At 39.2% G+C, this 21,195-nt stretch overlaps 1 protein-coding gene across 2 annotated transcripts in view; it reads left to right on the forward strand.

Annotated features, from left to right (window-relative positions):
• The first annotated feature begins 913 nt into the window (after nt 1-913).
• The window catches only part of plxnb1b (plexin b1b), a 130,073-nt gene continuing 109,791 nt past the window's right edge, over nt 914-21,195 (forward strand). Inside the window, exon 1 of one of the 2 annotated variants that reach the window (XM_023292067.3) lies at nt 914-1,299. The gene's annotated coding sequence lies outside the window, so the exon portion shown is untranslated. The remainder of the gene's footprint in view (nt 1,300-21,195) is intronic. The other variant, XM_023292068.3, reaches the window with a different exon arrangement.

Here is a 21,195-nt window from a genome sequence, read left to right on the forward strand (position 1 = left end):
TCCTCTGATGAGGATGAATAAATTATCTATCTATCTATCTATCTATCTATCTATCTATCTATCTATCTATCTATCTATCTATCTATCTATCTATCTATCTATCTATCTATCTATCTATCTATCTGAGTTTAAATAACGATTAACTACAGCTGGGGACTCCTCTGAGCCAATCCAATTGGGGACTCATTTGATAACATAATTTGACTCAGCCACCAGCACTAAGTCATCAGTTTTGGTGATGTAGAAAGCTGTGCTAATCAAATTTTCTTAGTCCGTCTTTGAAGTGATTTTGATTGACTACAGCTGGTGACTCTTCTGAGCCAATTTAAAAGGGCCATTTAATACACTAATGAGACCCAGGCACAAACCCCAAATTATCCATTTTGGTAGAAAGTTTTCTTAGTTAGAAATTTTCTGAGTGGCATGACCCCTTACCTTTTTGTAGGGGATTATGACTGACTGCAGCTAGTGACTCCTCTGAGCCAATACACTACAAACACTACACGCTATTGTCCTTATTTTTCTTAAATGTAGCATACTGAACATGCGGAATGGATGAAGAAAGTATCTATCTATCTATCTGTCTGTCTGTCTGTCTGTCTGTCTGTCTGTCTGTCTGTCTGTCTGTCATGGAAAAGTCTAAATAACTTGACTACAGTTGGTGATTCTTCTGAGCCAATTGAAATAGAACCTATTTGATGCACTTTTCCCTTATTTTTCTTAAATGTAACATGCGTGAGCTACTAGATATCTTGAAGTTACCCAAAGGAATGAACGTGCAAGCAATTTTTTGTAAGAACAAGGAGCATGGCACAGTCTTGTCGCTGCCTGAGCTTGGTTTTAGAAAATACGAGGAGCCTCTGAAGGCAGCACAATATATCCCCTTTTGCCAAACCCCTTTTTACGCCTGTTGGAGAGCTGCACCAAACCGATCCCACCAGCACTTACCGGCTACATGTGGGGGGAGAAACCTGCAGAGTGAAACCAAGCAGAGGACGCAAACTGAACGCAGCGTTACTTTTCAGCGCACGGAGGAACTGCGCTGCTTTCTTCTTGTTCTGTCTCCAAACGGAGCGGTTCATTGCGCGTAAACTAGTGAAAGTTGGATTCCTGAGTGGAAATGTGTAAGTCTGGACAGTGAGGACTGGTGCTGTGTCCACCTCGAGGAATAACGTTACCTTCTCGGCGTGTACGAGCGCAGGTTGCGGATAAATTGGATAATTCAAAGGGAGAAAACTAGTGAAACTTTGCCGTGACGAGGAGCGAAGCTGCGTCCTGAGGAGTTGGACTCAGTTTAAGGTGAGCGTAGAAACACTATTACAAATGTTTACCAACTTGTTTCCCTCTAAATGTCCCAACGTCGACCTTGTGACCAGCGTTTATTTAATGAAGCTGTAACGTTATTTCACCCCATGTCACCATTAGTTTTCTTACCTCTCGCCTGCTTTGTTTTCATTCAGGGTTTTCTGCTTTATTTATCGCTAATTGTTCAGCAGTTCAGGTCAATATTAGCTAGTTGAGCTAAAGCTAACTGTGCACTTCACTGGAGTTCAGTCATCCCATTTATCCAGTACACTGTAAAAATATTTTAAAAAACATATTGGACTGATTTTAAAAAAAGTAGTGTTTATTACAGATATTTCCACATTTTGTTGAATTACAACTAATTCTAATGAATTCTGAATTTATTTTACATCTGAAATCTCTGCAAAACCACTTTTTCTACATTTACAAAAATCTGTGCAATATCAGTTTTTAATCAACTCGTAGACAAATCTGTGCAATATTAATACTTCAAAGGATTTCTACTCGTGAATGAATCTGTGCAATACCACTGAGATGTGTGATATTGTTATTTCCACATCTAGAGGAATTTAGATGTAAACTAGTATTTATGTATACTTTTTTGGTTTATTGTTTTATTTTTCTTCTAATGTTTTTTCAATGTTTGCACTATTCCGTTTGCTTATAGTATGATAAACACTCAAAGGACAATAATTTTTTGATTAAATCATAAAAAAAACTGGCCAAAAGTGTGATGTCCAAAAATTATTTCTGTTTCAATAGGTTCTTGTAATTTCTTTAATATAAACTTTGTTAACTTTATTGTCAATTAATTATTAAAAAGATATTATGTTAAATTACCATTTTTTTCTGCTGCTTTTAATATAAATCATTGTATTGTATATGTTTATATGTTTAATAGAAATAGCTATATACTCATTATATTTGACATACTACTGCCACATTTTCTGTTTTGTCACAATCATATATATTTTTTAACAGTGTTAGAATTGAAGCTTAAAGCCTCCAACTGTCCACTAATGAATAGTATTTTGTATGAGATGTGACCACTATTTAGTGAACTTTAAATAAGAAGTGATAAAACCACACCTCAGACACTGGCTAAGTTTTCTAAAGTTTCGATTTGATTGTGCTGCTCTACTCACAGGCACAGCTTCTCAGGAAATTTTACCATTAGTTTACCTCTGGGTCATTTCTTCCATAGATGATGCTAGTTTGACTCAAGGATATCTTTACTTTGTTTTATTTCTTCATGCTGTCTCCCAAAAAAAAGTAAAAACAAAACATTAAAGTTTCCATTTATTCTCTCACTGAATTTTCCATTTCAGTGAATACTTCTTCCTGTCCATGCATAACAAAAACACAATTAGTTGTCTTTTCCATTGAACTTCTGTTTGTGGAACTTCTTCCATTTATTACAATGTGAAAGTGAAAATCCCATGTGAAAATTTTTAGTTTGTTTTCAATTTAGCAAGACTTTTAATGTCCTGCATTGCAATCAATCATGGTTATGTTTTCAGTAAAACAAGCAAAAATGCTGCCAACATATAATGTCAATCAGAAATCATCAGTTTCCAGGACAGTTTGTGCTGTGAAGTTCCACTACCGGAACTTTTGTGCATGTTCCGATTTAAAGATCCGCCCCTTTAGACCAGCCTTCTCTCCAACATCACCATCAGATTCGTCATGTTGGCCAATATAACAAACCTTCATTGTTCTGTTTCCTACCTGCTCTTAGAACTGGAGTGATGCCCTCTAACTACTATTTGTCTTAGTTTTGTTGCATTCGGAATTTAGGTTGCGGTTGAAACTGTTCAATCCTGTAAATGTTTGCACCACCTCAGTCTCGGCAGTGGAAAGCCGCCTAATTATACTCTTCAAACTTAAACGTCAGACCCAGGTCTATGTGTTATTATGTCAACACAATAACTTGTTTACTATTTCATTGTGTTTATCAGTACACACTTAGTTACAAGTGTCATGGCTGGCAGTCCAGCAGTGGGACTATCTGTGAGGGTGTGTGACCTTTGTGTTTTTGTGTCCCCTGGGTGGTGGGCTGTCGTCTTAAACCGAGGCCATCTGCTCCTATTGCCTCATAACAGAATTGATGGCTTAGGATAAGCCAGGAAATGAGATGGAGTATCTCCTCCCAATGATGATGAGGATGATTGCTCATTTATTTCAGATTGTCGGCAGCATTTGGTGAATTAGACGTTGTGCCCGTTGGTTCTTGAGCTCACTCACATGATTGTCTGCCTTTTGAACGGAAACTCTTAAAAATCCCCACTTTAGTGCCATTAAAAAAAAATGAAACACATCTTTACACAGTTCGTTAGTGATGATATTTTTCTACTTGCAGACAGATTTGCATAAGTTTTTCTACTCAATACCACTGATGTATGCAATTTTGTTGATTCCACATCCAGTGTAATTTGGACAATTTGAACCAGTACTTGTGTACACTTTTAGTTTTCTATTTTTCTGCTGACATTTCTAAAATGTTTGCACTTTCCCCTGTTGCTGTAACCATGCAAATTTCCCTACTGTGGGATTAATTAAGGCTTATCATATAGCGTCTGTGCTGTATTGGTATTCAAACTGTTTAAAATATCTGAAGGGATAATATTTTTAGTGCATTTTTGACAGGAGTGTAAGACCATGGTAGCTGCACTATACAGAAGGTCCTTTGAGCTTTGACATATGGTTAATTTGCTGACAGAACAAACTCAAATTATCCGTAGTTCAGGTTCTAATATAATGAGAGACTGTAGCTATTGAAAATTGGATAAGTTTGCTGAATACAAATGAATCTTTCCATTGCTTCATGTTAAAGTTGCGGCTCGTGTCAGATTACGGCATTAGAAAGGATGTTTGAGGGGTCTGTTAGACTGAAGGGGAACACATGTTTTCATTGTCTCTAAAGTGAACGACTGTTTACCAGCAGAACCAGTAGCTGGCCGAGTATTTATACTTGTACCTGGATAAAGTCAGACACCAGCACCCAGTGTTGTCTGGATTTGTAAGTGGACCTTTGGCCCTGTGTATAAATACCGTCATTATGGTGTGCACATTTGACCTTTAGAGGCTTGACCTGTGGTGACCTTAGATGGGAAAAAAAGGGAATTTTCAAAGGGCAACAGATCAATATATATGTGATGTTTCAATTGTTTTACTTTCAAAAATCTGCAGGAAAAAAACTTGCTAAAGTAATGGAGAATTTCAGGGTCAATATAATTTTTTTTTCATGTTTCATAATGCAGAAGTAAGTCAACACTTTGGTAAAGACTTTAAAAGTGCTTAATTTTTTCCATTTCTTTCTACCAACTGAACAGACGTCTTGCGTAACGGCGATTACTTAAGGTCACTTAAATAATAATTAGCAATCGAATTTTACGGATTTCTGCATTTAACAGCCAGGATTTGTGACAACAGAGGTTCTTAAGTGTCTCTCCGATAAACAATAGTCACCTCACAAATTCTGTCAAAGTCAAGGTGCCAAAGGTGAGGAGGTGAAAGGGGGATGGGTGTCGACTGCTGTGCTTTGTGTCTGGCAGCTGGAAGGGCTGCGTGGAGGCATGAGGTGTCGAAACCTTTCACCATCACCCCACTTCTAACCAAACAAATGTGTCAATGCAGGCTGTAGTCAACTGGTGTTATCATTTGAAGTGAGGGTAAATATTGTCTGACGGGATAAGGTAACGCTATTGTCTGGCTTTGCGTCCGCGGTGACATTTATGCTCTCATTTCGGTAATGAACAGGTGGGGAGAGGTCAAGGACGGACCGAGGGCTTTGATAAACTGGCTGGTGGTGGCAGTAGATCATCAGCTCGGTTGTTGATTAAGTGTCTGTGAACGCTGCACCATCACGATAGCGCTTGACATCAAAAGGTGCTAAGTCACGTATGATGTAGAGATAAGGAAGTGTCGGGGCTGTGCTTGAATAGAGCTAGTTTGACTGATTTAGCGTTGTATTGTTAAAAGATGAGGGTAAAAGAGCACATTTTCCACACAGTTTCTCATTGAAGTGTTGTATTAGGTTATGAAAAATGACAGAAAAAGTTTTGTAAAGAATGTAGAAACGGATTGACAAGTTCATACTCAGGCTCTTTAGGGGGTAAACCTTCTTCTGCAATAAACATACTCTCTTATGAAGAGAAAAGTCTACTCACATGAGCCTTTACATTTCTCAATAGTTACCAAACCATTGTCTTGTCTTTATCGATTATCATGGGCCAGAAACCAACAGGTAAAGTTTCTTGAAAAAGTCAAAATTATGCTTGAAATTATGCATGAATCATCAAGGTGGGGATGATGGTGGATGTCATAGATAGATAGATAGATAGATAGATAGATAGATAGATAGATAGATAGTATCCAGTAGTAGTGTTTGTGTGTGAATATAATTATTGTATCAAATGGGATCTCTTTAAAACACTATATGGGTGCACCTAACTTGGAAGTCTCACCAATTAACTAGAAAGGGTAATTATGTCAAAGGAGTCACCAACTGTAGACAATTGCAATCACACACAAGAAAGTAGGGAAGGAATTTTGACCAATGCAGCAGTCTACATCACCAAAACTGATAATTTATGTTGCTGTATGTATATTCTTGACTCAGCAGGTTTTGTAATATTTCCAGAATGAAAAGAACCAAAATGCAAAATTGTTTTTTGTGACAGACACGTTTTTCAATGATTCTGATTCTGATAGGTATCACTGGAAACTCAAAACTGTCATTATATCCAAGGTCTTTACAAGTGTATGTAAACTTTAGTTCACGACTGTATGGTTATGAGTCCATACAAAAAACAAACTGTGAGTCATTCATAATTCAACCATCCAACCAAATATCATATTTGTTAGGCAGGCTCATGGTTTATCAGTCTAATGAATGTACTAAATGGCCCCTATTTAAATTGGCTCCGTGGAGTCACCAGCTGTAGTCAATCATAGTCACTCCCGATAAGTTAAGAGGCCATGCTACTAAAAAAATTTGATTAACACAACTTTCTACGTCACAAAAACTGATAGTTTACGTGGTATGTAAATTTTTGACTCATATTTCTCCATCTTATAGCCCTTAGCGTAGCCTTTTGCTTGTCACTGCCTCGCCATCAACGGTATGCTTTCTTCAACTCGACCATAATGGGATGTTTAACTGTTCTTTTCCCAGCTGTACACATTGTTCCAAGTAAAGAAAACTGCTAACAAACACTTTAAAAACACTTGCAGAACAGATACCCATGGAGCTACATGGACTTGCTGCCATTGGCAGATACCTCTGCTCATAACGAACATTCATTTTGTTTACCTGGTGTGTGTCATTGTGCATGTAGTGTCACAATGTTTGGGTTGCACACAGATGTCTGCAGAGTGGGCAGATGATGACATGTATGTCACCTGGACGCCTGCGTGAACGAAGAAGGCCTGAATTTTGCTCGACACCCTTCTCACCTGAGACATACATATGTGTGTGATTTTGCTGCCAGGTAATCCACGTGGAGGTAATTTTCTACTACTAGCCTTTATCATCTCGTTGGAGAGGACAGTCACCCCAAAGATGATCAAAGTACAAGTTATCTGAAATGGCAGCCTCAGGACTCGGGATATGACCGCTGTGTTTGCCCGGCCAGGGTCGAGGGCTCCTCTACGCTCATGGCCAGATTAAATACTCAATTTAATTATGTCACGGAGCATTAAGTCAGTAACCTTATCAGAGTGGTCTGGCTGTGTAATGGGGCTTTGTGAGCCAACAGATGCACCGAGATTAGAAACAATATGCTGGTGCTGCAAACCCTGAGTAGAGGGATAAAAGACGGACTTGGAATCTGATATGTGGTTCCCCGTCCTGCTGGATACCACCACTATGGTGCAGGACACCTCAAGATAGCTGACTATAAATATAACCTCATCTGAGGAAAGCGCAGTATGCAAAGCTCATAGTGCCTTAACAGTAGTAATGTAATCTGGGAAATTATTTAAAGAAGTTTAAATGCAAAATTAAATTGTGGAAATCTTAGTCCTTCTCAATTTGAGGCAGGATGGATGAGCCTCCTGTGATTCATCCTCTGAGATGTAAATGAACGGTAGCTGAAAGTGAAAATAAGTGGTCTTGATGGGAGTCATTATCTGAGTAAAAAAAGTGTGTGAAAGTATGCAGCTTGTAGAATTATTTCAGTTGAGCTAATTGCATGAACTTACAAGCATCTTAGAGTCTTCCTCGTGTATGAAAAGAAGGAGCGAGTAATTAACTGAGTGAGTAATTTACTGTATATACAAACGTTTGTTTGTTCTCTGGAGTAGGGTGAGTGGGTTTGCTTGGTGCTCTGTCATTTTCCAAAATGCTGTATGGGTGCAGTGCTTTTATTTTTTGAAATAGAAGTAGTTTCTTCATCTCACCAGAGTTGATCCAAGTTTTGCAAACAAGACGTATGCACCGTTCACCGCCTCAGCTTTTGTGTTCCTCCCTAAAGACAGCAGTTCTTATAAAAATCTACAGTTTTTTTTAACCCACTCCTAATTGGCGGTTTTATACTCTGTGCTATTTTGTGCATTTGTTCTGTTGCCGGGTCAAGTCACATCTCTTGCACATATTAATGTGCCAATTATGCACAATATTTGTTATTTAAAAATCACAGTCAGAGTGGCTGATTTAGTTTTTGTGCATATTGATGTAGAGTGTCAGGCTCATCCCTAAAGTAGCAACACTATGAATATCTAATGGTTTGCCACTGGGTACGCCAGTATAAGGAATCAGATCTGTCTACGCATTCCTTACAGTAGACACTAACTCTGAGCTGAACAGGATGGAGCTCCTGTCTTTTTGTTTCCCATTATGTGAATCAGCAAAGGCTTTAAAAAATGTTTTAAGGGGGCCGACGTTTTTCTGTGATAACAAGAGCAGTAATAACCCTCTTCGGGATTCTCCAAGGATTTAATTAGACATGGTAGCCTGTTCATTATTCAAATATGTAAATGGAGACCCAGATACATGTGGCGCTGCGGAATGTAAAATAGATTTGAGTGTCGAAACTCTTTTGAAGCAGCAAGTGAAGTGCTCTGTAAGAGTGTGAATTATTAACTCATCAGGATACGCTGCAGCTTCCACCCCATGCTGGTGATGTGTATGTATGTGTGTGTGTCCTCACAGTTGTTTCCCTTATGAATGAAGCTGGTGTGTTTGCGTAAGGTCAGTATGAAGCAGGAGTACACGTGATGGGATGGTTTACCCAAGCACACTCTGTCCCTGGCTGACTGACAACCACAAAAGAGCTCTTGTGCTGACGAATAAGACTGACATACTTACTTACATATTGCTTAATGTGATTTTTGTACGTCAGACATTTAACAGATCACAAATTAGAATGAATAACTTTTTCCATGTCTGTTCTCTAGCAGTATTTGGTTGAAGTGTGGCTGTTTGTGTGTGAGATGTTTGACTTATTTTGTGCATTTTGCAAGTTACTTCTTTAGTAGGAGAGTGTCAGAGTGCTAAAACTCAACTTTCACATTAGCACTAATAGATGTAGCGTGAACAGTATGCAGTCCAGTATGATTTGCACCAAGGCACTATGCAGTGAAGTGAACATGCATCTTGTGTATAAAGTTCATGGTGGCGAGAGGAGGAATTTAACTGAAGTGTTTAACTAAAACATCAGTTAAAAATTCTGTTGTGTGAAACAGTGAGTTACATTTTGAAGCATCTTCATGCAACATTCAGCAGTTTTCAATCAGTTCGCTGCCAATTAATTATTATTAATTTGGTATGAATTCAGCAACTACAGTACGATGCTTTTGTCTCCACTTTGCTACAATGAAACACGCAGAATTTCTTTGAAGCTCTGATTTAGGAGTGAAACTAGCTTCTTTAAAGCAACAAGAACATATTTTGCCAAGTTATATTTGTGAATCCACAGGACCTCAGTAGCCTGCATGATATGAATGTGTGCGTCTGTGCAGCAGCGGTTCGGACTGGACACCACCAAATGTTTGATCATGAATGCAGACATGCAGCACAGTAAAAACAGAACCCTGTCTATGTCTGTCTGCATCGGACTTCGTTTTGGACCATATGGGGCCCCTGAGGCTGCTGAGGATATATACATATCTTTAGTACAACTCACCGATCTGAAGAAATATACCCAAGAAAGTTGAGATAATGTGAACGGAATCAATAACAGAACAATCATTTTTTCCCCTTTCTCACCCTATTTTAACTTCTATACACTAAATATGATCACTCTTGTCTTGCAAAACTCCAGAAATTACATCTTTTCCCTTCCTCTCCTCAACCCATCACTCCTAACTCAACACTTTCTGCAGCTCTCGCTCTCTCAGTATTCCCTCGTGCCTGCATTCATGCACACCCAGGCTCCCGTATCATTTCCCATCTTTCTGTGCAGCTGAAGCAGCCGTTTGTAGGACGCCTTCAGAATAAGAGGCCCGGCTGGTAAGATAGGGTGACGTGTATGAGAAGGGCTTTATCACTGCTGTGGTGATGAGAAGACGAGACCTCCACCTGAACAATGAACACACACTAACATCATTCTTCTGTCCTTATGAGGCCCACCTGAAGGAATCCCTTCGCTTTAACCTGAGCTTCAATCCTCTCTACTGTCTTAAATTCTAGTTTAATCCAAATCTGATTCTAACAGACACTAATTATAAACCAAGGTCAACGTAGACACAAGGTTGGATAAATGGAAAATGATTTTAGAATTATTTTAATGTATAAGCAGCTGCACACAGATCTGATAATACACACCTGAGGCATAGTACAGATACCAAAATGGAAGATTTTTTCATTTCATGTCATTCTTTCATTGAACAAAAACATCAGTATTGAACATTTTCTGAACAGAATTGACCATAATCAAAGGATTGATGTAAATGACGACACATGGGAAAAGAGAATAAGCAAATTTGCACACTTTTCCTATTCTAGATTTTTGCTTTTTTTTTTTTTTTTTAAAAATGTCTGGTTTTGTAAATGCACGGACAGGACTTCTGCTTAATTTTGTACAATGACAATAAAGCAATTCTCTTGTATTCTAGATAAAAATAAGAATCAGACTAAGCAGTTGCTTTTCAACTGGCGTTTCTTTGCAAGTTTTGATGCTTTGTTTGGTTCTGTGGACGTAGTCAGAATTCACCTCCACCACCATCTTTTTGCAACAGTCTAAATATTGATGTATGAATGTCACTAAAACTGCAAAACTGCAACATGTTTCTCAGGTGTTTAATGTCATTTGTACAAAGATAAAACAGGTAAATGAGGGGAACTGAAGATCATTAAACAAAAAGGGTAAATTGAAACATTTAGTCGTGAAATCTCTGCATTGCTGTGATGGTAGTAGACTGATAATATGCTATTAGAGATGCACATTTTATACAACAGACTGTCACTGATATATCAGGGCAGTAAATGCTGACAACCAGCCGACACGGAGAACATTCTAGGGACAGAACAGACTGGATATCATAGAACATAATAGAACTGAATAGATCTTTAATGTCATTGTTAAACAACAGCGAAAAGCAGTTTAGCAGCTCTTTTGGTTAGCAGCAACAACAAAAACACAACAAAAGAGCACAGAACATTTCAGATAACAAAAATCATTACTAAAAATATAATAAAAAGCCAAATAAATTTTTTAAAAGGCATCATTGTTGTGGAATTACAATACTTGCGTATTGACAGAAGAGGTCCCAGCAATTCATTGTAATTAAATAGTAGATTTGTAAATTATTACAAAGTGCAGAATATTCCTAAATGACTATAGGAGGGAGAATGACTCATTGAGAAAAGCTGATCTCACCCCGAAGAAACATCGTTAGTCCAGCGGTCTAAATCAGTGACTAGTTCCTCCACCACAGAGCTCACTTCCATACTGTCCCACATTTTTCATTCACATTGGGCTGCACTGTGCATGCTTTAGCTGTGGGAAAACTGATCCAGAATGTACAAATGACAAAATAATTAAAGTTTTTGTTGTTTCCCGCTTTTGCCTTTTGTTTTGTCGCTGTCTGCACCTACACATTTCTGTGCATGCGCCACAGAGATGCTAGAAAAATGCTGAAATGTTGTTTTGCATCCTGTTTGCATGTCTTTTGCATGTGGCGATAAAAGTTTTGCTTGCAGATGCTTTTTGCCGTGCTTGGTCTTTACAACTTTGAAAGGGGTGGTCTTGTTACCCCCCTTCTTCTCCTCTCTGCAGGGGGGGTGTGGGGTGGGAAAGAGGGGAAAGTGGCCCTGCCTCCTTTGTTTCTTTTGTTGGAACGGAGGCTGAAAAGACCAGCCAACCAGACCGGGGGAATTGTAAGGGAGAAAGTGGGGGAGAGAGGTGAAGGCGAACCTTGAGGAGAGAGGGGGGATGTGAGAGAGTCGCTTCCTTCTCCTGTCAGTTGGAAAACAGCTGGTGTTGACTGGTGTTGTCTCCTCAGAGGAAGGACAGGTGAGTGGGTGTGACTGAAGAGGGAGTGTCCACCATCTGGAGGATAACGTTCAGCATCTAGCCTTCAGTGTCCGAATAACTCCCGTGGAAGTAAAGTCATCTTCAAAGTCAATCAATTGTATACGAGAACATTTTGAGACATGAGGATTAATTGGCAGATTTATTGGATTGTAATTAGTGTGAAATATCTGTTGCTGTTGCTGAATTGTTGCTGCTGCGTTCTCATGGCTGCAGCCAGACAGGTGGCCATTCACACCGGATTATGATTTAAAATGAATGGACTTAGAAGTGCGCTTGAAATTGAATATCGTCTTCATGACGTCAGGCGGCTAGCTTTTGACTCCAGAGGCAACAATACGAGAAGCATCTGCTGTGGTGACACTATCCGGCTTTTTTTTTCCTCATCTCATGCTAGCGTGTGTGTGGCTTTTCGTGGCACACTGACAAGCGTGAAAAGTGGCATTTTGAAATACCGACAGTCAACTGTTGCCAAGTGGCAACCATGAAAGCTGCCGGAGAACAGTGAACACTCAGTTGCCCTAGAAACGCCCTTTTTCTCAAGACAGCACCTCCACCAGAAAAAAAAGGAGAAAAACTTTAAATGCCTTGGTGGGAGAGACCCTCTGTCCTGGGAAAAGGGGGTTGCTATGGAAGGCTTAGACAAATGTTGAGCAGGCGTGTTAAAAGTTCAGGACCTTGGCCGGCTGCTGGTGGAGTCCACAAGTACAGAGCAGTGTTCCTGGGGCAACTAACACTACCTTACCTAGCTTTAGGTATGCAATCTGGATACTCCTGTCCATGGCACAGCTGCTTTTTAAAATGGTCTCACAATGAATGCCTTCAATTTTTTTTCCAAGACCAATGATTTAGTGCGTCAGTCAATCTTACGTTAGGACAGCTCATATGCCTATCTTCCTTAATCCTTTAAGAAGAATCATGAGATGCTGCTGACACCTCTTTAAAAAGCTAGTAAGGGGACCTTAAATTAGGATTTGTCTCTTTGCAGTGACATTAAACAGAAAATTGTAGATAGTAAAAGTGTACGTTTGCTGTGCAACATTAAATATATTCCTGTAGATGAGAAAACCTGAGGAGGAACATATGCATATTTTTAGAATGTGCAGTATTTTCCCAGTACAATATCAGTTTAAAACTATTGGCAGAAGTGTATTATCTCCTGCTCAAAAATTTGCATTTTTATAAGTTTTTTTCATTTACACAACTATATAAATTCACATTTTGACTTTTTGCTGTTGTTATTACATGGCTAAATGAGTTACTGGTACCCTCATGTTCTCTTACTTATGTTATGTACAGACAGAAGACACTAGACTGTCCCAGCAGAGCAGTATTTTTACAACCTGCCTTTCATGTGTCTTCTTGCCATGACACTAGCTGTTGGTTCACACTCTCACAGGGGTCAGGGGTCACAGCGCTCTGTTATCCTTGCACTGACACTAAACTCCCCCAATAGTCGGTATTTGCCCCTTTTGGCTTCAACAGCCCCGAGGTACTCGCACCCGCGTCGTAATGTTTGCATGAATACGTGACTTGATCTGCGTGTTTGTGTGTGAATGTGAACGCCCCGTGAGCCCACTGTTTCCTGGCAACCTTTGCCGCTAGCTGGTAAGCTGAGCTCCGGCACAGTGTCGCAGCACACTGGCTGCCCTGTAGCTCTCGCTGGGCTGGATTTACAAGGCTTTGATTTGGACATTCCTTAAGCCGATCTAAAAATTCTGGTTCCATTCCTCGTTTGGTGCGCTGTAATCCTGGTAAATAAAACCAGAACCGCACTGTGGGACTATTTCATGGTTCAGCGTGTGTTTGCACCTAGAAAGTGCCCGGCTGCTGTACGAGTCGTAACGCAGTAGCTCGACTTACAACATACTAGACGTCTGTGTGTGTACACCAGTGAGCCTTGAGGCGGCTTTCATAAATAAGGCTCTCTTCATGTTATTAATGGAGAGCTTAGGGCTTTTTTTCTTGCTTACCAGGAATAATCTTTTCCACCCGCTCCACCTCACTAGCTTTAATCTGGCTGCAAATGAACCAGGCCTCTGTTTCCAGGGTTATGGAGCGCTCTGAGGGGGTTTTATGTGTTTGTTGGTGTGTTTTAGGCCCCACCTCCCAGTTTCACCCAACTCAGACTTCACTACTTAGATTTTGCAGTTACTCCATAAGTGCAAAAATTCAAAAAAACAGTTTTGCATGTCCAGTTTGTCGGCTGTAAACTCTCCTCAATAAGAAATGTGATGGAAACTAGATTGGAATCTTAAGCATTATACAGGATTACACTGCAAAAAACGTTTGTCTCTGTTCCTATCTTGACCACCTGGTCTGCCACATTTAGTCAGCTTTTCAGTTGTCTGCTGTTTGGTTTCCCTTCGTTTTAGCCTGCATTAGCTGCCATACTAGCACAGAATCAAATATTTTAATTTATTTATTTTATTTAAACTCTCATTCTTTTGTTTCTTTGTCGCATCCTCATATTTATTTATTGTTTGCTACTGGTCTGCCCCAGTTTTTACAAATTTTCCCAAACAGGTGAGACATAGATTACTGTTCAAAAGTTTGGAGTCACCCAGACAATCTCTTGTTTTCCATGAAAACTCACATTTTTATTCATGTGCTAACATAACTGCACAAGGGTTTTCTAATCATCAATGAGCCTTTCAACACCATTAGTTAACACAATGTAGCATTAGAACACAGGAGTGATGGTTGCTGGAAATGTTCCTCTGTACCTCTATGTAGATATTCCATTAAAAATCAGCCGTTTCCAGCAAGAATAATCATTTACCACATTAACAATGTCCACACTGTATTTCTGATTCATTTAATGTTATCTTCATTTAAAAAAACTGCTTTTCTTTCAAAAATAAGGATGTTTCTAAATGACCCCAAACTTTTAAACGGTAATGTATGTTGACATATTAGAGTCATCTTAATAATATAAATAAATAAACAAAAGATTTGTCACATGGAAAAGTTGAGTACATTTGTTTATTCAGAATCTCGGCTTCCAGATTTGGTGGAACCTATCTTTTTTTTTAAACCTCTGCCCTGCTGTTCTCTTTGATATTTAAGTGTGTGATGTTATCGTGCTGAGATCTAATGAGCTCTCTTAGGCCTTGAGAAAACAGGTTACCTATGAATACCTATGAATCTGTCAAGAGATTTAAAAGTATCTCCACATTATTTGGAATAAATCATTCCACTTTGAGTAAAATCATTTACAAGTGGTGGAGATTTCATATGGCTTTCAGTTTGTCCGTTGCAGCAAATTCAGCCCAAATGTAGAGAAGTTGATGCACAAAACGTCTCCAAGAAGCGCAAAACTTCATCACAGGATCTGCAGGTAACTCTGCAGCTGTTAGTGTCAAACTGAAGTGTCTACAAAGAGGTTGGACAACTTTGACCTGCATGGGAGGCGTGCAAGGAAAGGTTTACTGCCAGAATTGAATTTTAGAACAAAACTACACTTTAACAACAAACATACAGGCAGATAACAGGACTTTTGGAATAATGTGCTGAGGACAAACAATGCAAAGATCCAGTTGCTTGTCTGCAGAAAGAGTCAACATGTTTGGATCAGAAGAAAAACCTGAGTTGTGGAAATGTTCAGGTTTTTTGTTGCAGCAGGAACTGGGAAACCTGCAGTCATTGATTCATCTATGAATTCTGTGTCACATCAAATAATGCAAGAACATGATGTGAGACCACCTTTAAGAAAGCTTCTGTTTATTTGAAGCTTCTATAAGATACTTTGGATGTTTCCTCAGAGGGAATATATATAATCTCAAATGTGTTTCTTCATATGCGTCTATTTATTTGTTTGCGTTATGGAGCTTTCCGTCATATTTATCTCCTCCTATGCTGCCTTGTTGACAGATAGTCAGAAGGACTATCTCATGCTGTCAGCTATTAACATTCCTTCCACTGAAACATCCATCCAACCCAAGTCCTGGAACCTGCTGAGTTGCTGCCGATAAAACTGAGCACAAGGCGCTGCTGCAGTAAAATCAAAAATGCCATTATTATTGCTAATTCTTCTCGATTCCGCATCTTTAAAATGTACCCAACTTGGCTTCCCCGTATTTAGTTTCCTTGTGTGCAGACAGAGAGCAGAGCTGTAAAGTGTTGCTGGTTTAGTTAATGTGTTGTACAGCAGGAGCGATGATCAGTGGAAGAAGCCATAAAAGTTTTACAGCACAAACTACCCTCCTGTTTTAATGTTATTGCTGCTTTCTGCAGAAACACATTAGACATTGTTTCCACTGGAGTAGCTCAGAATTGGTATTTATCATGTGCCCTTAGCTCACAATGACCTTGTGATACACTCATCAAAACATCGCCTACTACTGTTTTCTTGCATCTTAGTAGTGTAGATATGTGCAGACTAACGTTCTTTGGTTTTGCTGTGTGCGTTTACTGATATCTGGTTAAATATTCCTTGGTGATATTCACCGCAACTAGGCATTTTTTGAGTCATCCACAAGCTTCTGGTTGTACTACTGGTTCTTTATCACAGTCCACAGGTTCTTGTTGGTGTTCAAATAAGGGCTTTGATGAGACTTGTCTAAAACCTTATTCCTAGCCTGACTTAGCCACTTCTTCGCCACTTTTGATGTGTGTTTGAGGAAATTGTCTTGTTGAAACAGCCAAATGCATCCAACACCCAACATTCTGGCTGACTATTTTAGATTTTCCTTAAAAATCTCTTTTTATTATTTTATTTACTTTGTTTAAAGCAACAGTTCCACTGGCACCAAAACAGCCCCAGAGCATGATACTGCCGCCACCATGCTTAACTAAAAGGCCTCACCTTCATTCCTCAAAAGATATCACTGGTCATTGTGGCTGAATTGCACAATTTTTTTTGTAATTGACCACAAATCTTTCCTTCAGAAGATCTTTTCTTTGTTGAGTTGCAGGATTCATTGAAAACTCAGAAGTACTATGATATACATGGTCTTTACAACTGTATGTAAACTTCTGTTCACATCTGTACCAGAAGGCTTTATCTTCTCCCTAAAATATTGCTAGACTTTCCTACTTTTATCATCTGTCACCTTGAACCTTTGCTTCTGCAAAACATCGCAAAAATGTTCAGTTAGTTTTTGTGAGCAATTGGTTGCAAAACACTCCCTTATGCTTTTCTCTGAATTTAAATCAATGTTATCAATTTTTTGGATAACTTGTGTTTTCTGGATCACAACTGCTCTTTAAACTGCGCATGCATGAGCAACATGAAGTGTAAATGTTCAGCACAATGCCCCAGTGGGATCCAGCTGGAGTGCATTTCAGTAGCAGAATCCGTGTCAGGACCTCAATATGAAATGACACGTGAAAACACACACGAGTGCTCTCCCATCATCCTTTATTTTTGGCATGTCTCATTCCACAGTATCAGGGGTTAACCCAAATTATGACTAAATTATGTAAAACATTCAGTTGGAAACAGCATCACACACACTGAGAGAGCATGGGAGATCTCTCCCCTCAGATTTCATCTCAAATTTCTCAAATTACCTCTTGATGTGTGATGAGACGAGACAGTGGGAAACCTGCAGGAGGCTTTTGTGTCTTCATTAAAGTCTGGTTTGGTTATTTGCTTCCAAAATATGTGGTGAAGTAATCAGACCGTTAAACCACATATTCATACCAGCCAGCACTGTGCATGTAAATCAAACAATACAATACTGTAAATCTCTGAAAACCTTTTGTTGAATGCTCAAAAAAATCAGACTGAGGGGTTTGCTCCAGATCCCAAACCCTACGCCATACGTCAGACGTCATCAGACCATACTGACCCTGCCCTCCTGGCCCTTATTGATTACACATGTTCACTGTGCTGCCTATTGATCATAGACAACGAAGTGATTACTATACCGACCTCATGACCCCGATGCCCCACGTAGTTGAAGGCAATGGCCTCATTTAGATCTTATACTCATCAGTGTTACAGTTGGACTGCATGGACATGAGTCTCTGGTAGAGTTGATGTCTGATTTTCTTCAGATCTTTCACTGGAAATTCATGCAGAAGTCCTGAGCTTCAAGAAGCGGATTTCTTTAAATCAGTTCAGTTGAGCTGCATTGCTTAAACCGAAACCATTTTCATCGCTAAAGCGGTAGTATTAGCAGCTCATGAAGCAAGCAGATTACATGTATGGAAGCTTAGGAAATGAGCAATCCTCTGAGAAAGTTGGCCATAATCTTACCTGCTCCTGCAGCCGTTGTTTTTGGATTAAGTGGAAAAACTCGGACACGTTCTTTTTCCTTTCACTGAAGTTTGTATTGAATTGAATGAAATCTAGTAGATGGATAAAGAGTCCTTTAATTGCACAAAATGCCCAGTCTTTTCCTGAAACTGACCACTGTAGTTTTTGAAAATATTACTACATACGAGCAAACATTTTGTGGTCCGTTGGGTATTTCTGTTATCAAGACACTATATGCAGATTAAATATACAATATGTAGTAATGCCTCAAGATTCATTTAGTTGCTGTTTTGTGTAAAGTTTAGCAAAGTTCTTCTTTTGTTTGTCCCACATCTTTTTAATTAAAGACCAGAATTATCCTTAATTTTAGTTAAAAATAAAGTTTGGTTAATAGAAAGAAATTATTTTCTAGACGATTATTTCAGCAGGACATGAAATGTAATTTTACTTTATAAATTTGCTGCGCCAGGATGTTTCTTGACTTATTCAATTAAAATGCATGTTGGGATTCCTTGATTATTACTGTATGTTCTTCTAGTTTTAATGGTGCTTTCGTGTGCTTTGTTCCCATGAGAAATCTTGAGTTTTTACCTGCTGGACCTTGTAGAGCCTCAATTTTACACAAACAAACATTGTCTTTGGTTTGTCTGACTTGAAATCCTTTGGGAGTGTTGGTGGCAGCGGCTGCTGCTGCTGCTGCTGCTGAGTGAATGTAATGGAAACACACAATGTCCGTGATGTGATTTACTCACTATAATTTGAAAGAAATGAAAATTAAACAACCGTGCCCTGTAGTCAATTAGGCGTCAGTCCAGCTGTGTGTTTCCAAATCAGACAAATTAAGATCTAAGTCATCTGTGGTTAGATTTACGCTGCAGGACTAGTTCTTTTTCAGCAAATTTCAGTTTCCTTTACTAATAAACTCTGATTTGTTTAACATAAGTCATTACAATTATTGCTCTGTCACACTGATTTGTCCTGGTTTCCTGCCCTGTGTTTAACAACTGAACTAAATACTGTCTGCTTCATGAGTCTGGCTCAGTGCCAGCAGGGAATCTCCTCATTGATTGCCCCTGGGCCTGTGTTGCTGCTGCTGCTGCTGCTGCTGCTGCATATCCGATTCATTATCAAGCGCTGACCGAAAACAAAAGCACAAGTTTGCACTTATTCCATGCTCTGTTTGATGTTCAAAAGAACTCTCTGCTGCACAGCTTGTGATGCTGCAGGTGCATATTCGTGTGGCTGCTGTTGATGATTTAAGCAAGACGTCATGTTCAGTAAATTGAATCTTTGATGGCTTTGGGCCACACAGCCGCCCGAACCCGCCGCCTGCTGCCTCTAAATCAGACTGAGTCGGAGCGCTGTTGTAGTCTTTGACTCTGTGTGAAAGTAGCTGACAGGCATGACAGACACACACCACAGTACTGAGAGAAACCATGAAGCAGCAAAGGGGGAGTGACTCCCTTACTGATTCCTTCATGCATATTCATGTTAGAGCTGCAGCAATTAGTTCATGCATCAAAATGATTTAAGAGAATTAATTGACAACCATTCTGATGATTATCCCAAATAGCATAAATGATAAATATTATCTCCAGGTTCTCAAATATGGGAATTGCTCTATGCAAGACATGAAAGCTGGTAAAAACTGTTAGATGTGTGTTCATAAATTTATTTTACCGATGAATGCCGCCACGTATTTCTAACATGACAGCTGCACATTGAAGCTGTTAAACTTTAAACGTCATATATTTAAACACAATATTGTACTGAAGTGCATTTAGGTCCTACACTATCCCGTAATGCAGCATATCACTTTAATTTTTCAGCAAATCGAAGTAGAACTAATGTTACTGATTGAATATTCTCTGTAGTAAATGCCAGTAGAATAATCAATTTTCAATCAGCTGCAGTACCAGCAGTTGACGGCAAAACATAAAACCATATTTCTGCATCATCAGCTGAATACATGGCAATGCATACTGCGATACTGCAACGGCACAGCTTCATTCAGTAATATTACTAACATACGGCTCCACAGGTTGTGCAGATAAAACATATTCCTTAAGCTGAAAATCTGTACTACTCATAGAGAATCGTCAGGAAACGACTTGGTGAAAGAGAGGCGCTTTTTACAGCTGATTTAAATCCAAAACTCTGAGCATTTCTAATCACAGGATCAGTCTATGAAAGTCAAACACAATTCCCTGGGAACAGGGGAGTTGCAAAGCCAGGTCAGGTGATATACACCAACCCATTCAGTTCAACTACTGATGTAGTATTTATCTGTGTCAGTGTGTCACATGGAGAGGACCCTGAGTGTTACCCTTCAATTTAAACCCTGAAAATATGAATAAATCTGGGTTTATTTCAATCAGTCTTAGCCACATTTGTGCTCCCCACATGGCATCTAATGGTTGGATTGCTGTGATGTTTATACAGATGTTTACGCCTCCCACAGTTTGATTTGTAATGTTTCATCTAACACAATCATCAGATCGGAATTTTAATTTGTCCAATATTTTGGTTTATGATCACACCTGCAAAACTAATGCAATTCCCAGAAATCCCAACTTTAATTTATGTTCCAACTGCAAACAAATGGTTCTGCTAAGATGCTATACTGAAACGGTTAACAATGTAAAGATTACTTCTGGTAAACATGTAGAATTAGTATTGTGAGCATGTTTTCATGTTTGATTCAGCATATAGGTCAGAGGATGGCTGTTCCTATTTATTTACTCATCAAGTTAGTTACTGTATTTTGGTAATTGCCAAGAAGTCAAGAAATGTGGCAGCCAGTTAAGCAAAACTTAAAGACTGAAGAAGACAAAGACAGAAAAAAAGGATATGGCAGACATGATGTGTAAGTCAGTGGAGTCATTTTCATGGGTCTTTAAACTACAGTGGACAACCAAAGGTCTGAAGGAAGCTTTGGCCTACTGTAGTCAGTGTATTTAAATGCCCACAATGAGGGATATTTACCAGTATCAGTGACTAAAGCCTTATGTATCTGAGTAAACAGTCTTGCTTTGTTCCACTCTGCTGTAGTGATCTGTTCCCAGCTCTCAGGCTTTACTTTGATGAGTACAAGGTTATTATAATGGCTGTTTCAAACACTACAAAAACAAGATCAAAGATGTGCTAAAATAGGCTGGAATTATCCATTGAAGGGTGGAATCACAACTGAAAGCTAAATCCCCATCCTGT

This window comes from Amphiprion ocellaris, chromosome 5 (assembly GCF_022539595.1).
Source record: "Amphiprion ocellaris isolate individual 3 ecotype Okinawa chromosome 5, ASM2253959v1, whole genome shotgun sequence".
In the NCBI taxonomy this organism is placed as follows: Eukaryota; Metazoa; Chordata; class Actinopteri; family Pomacentridae; genus Amphiprion; species Amphiprion ocellaris.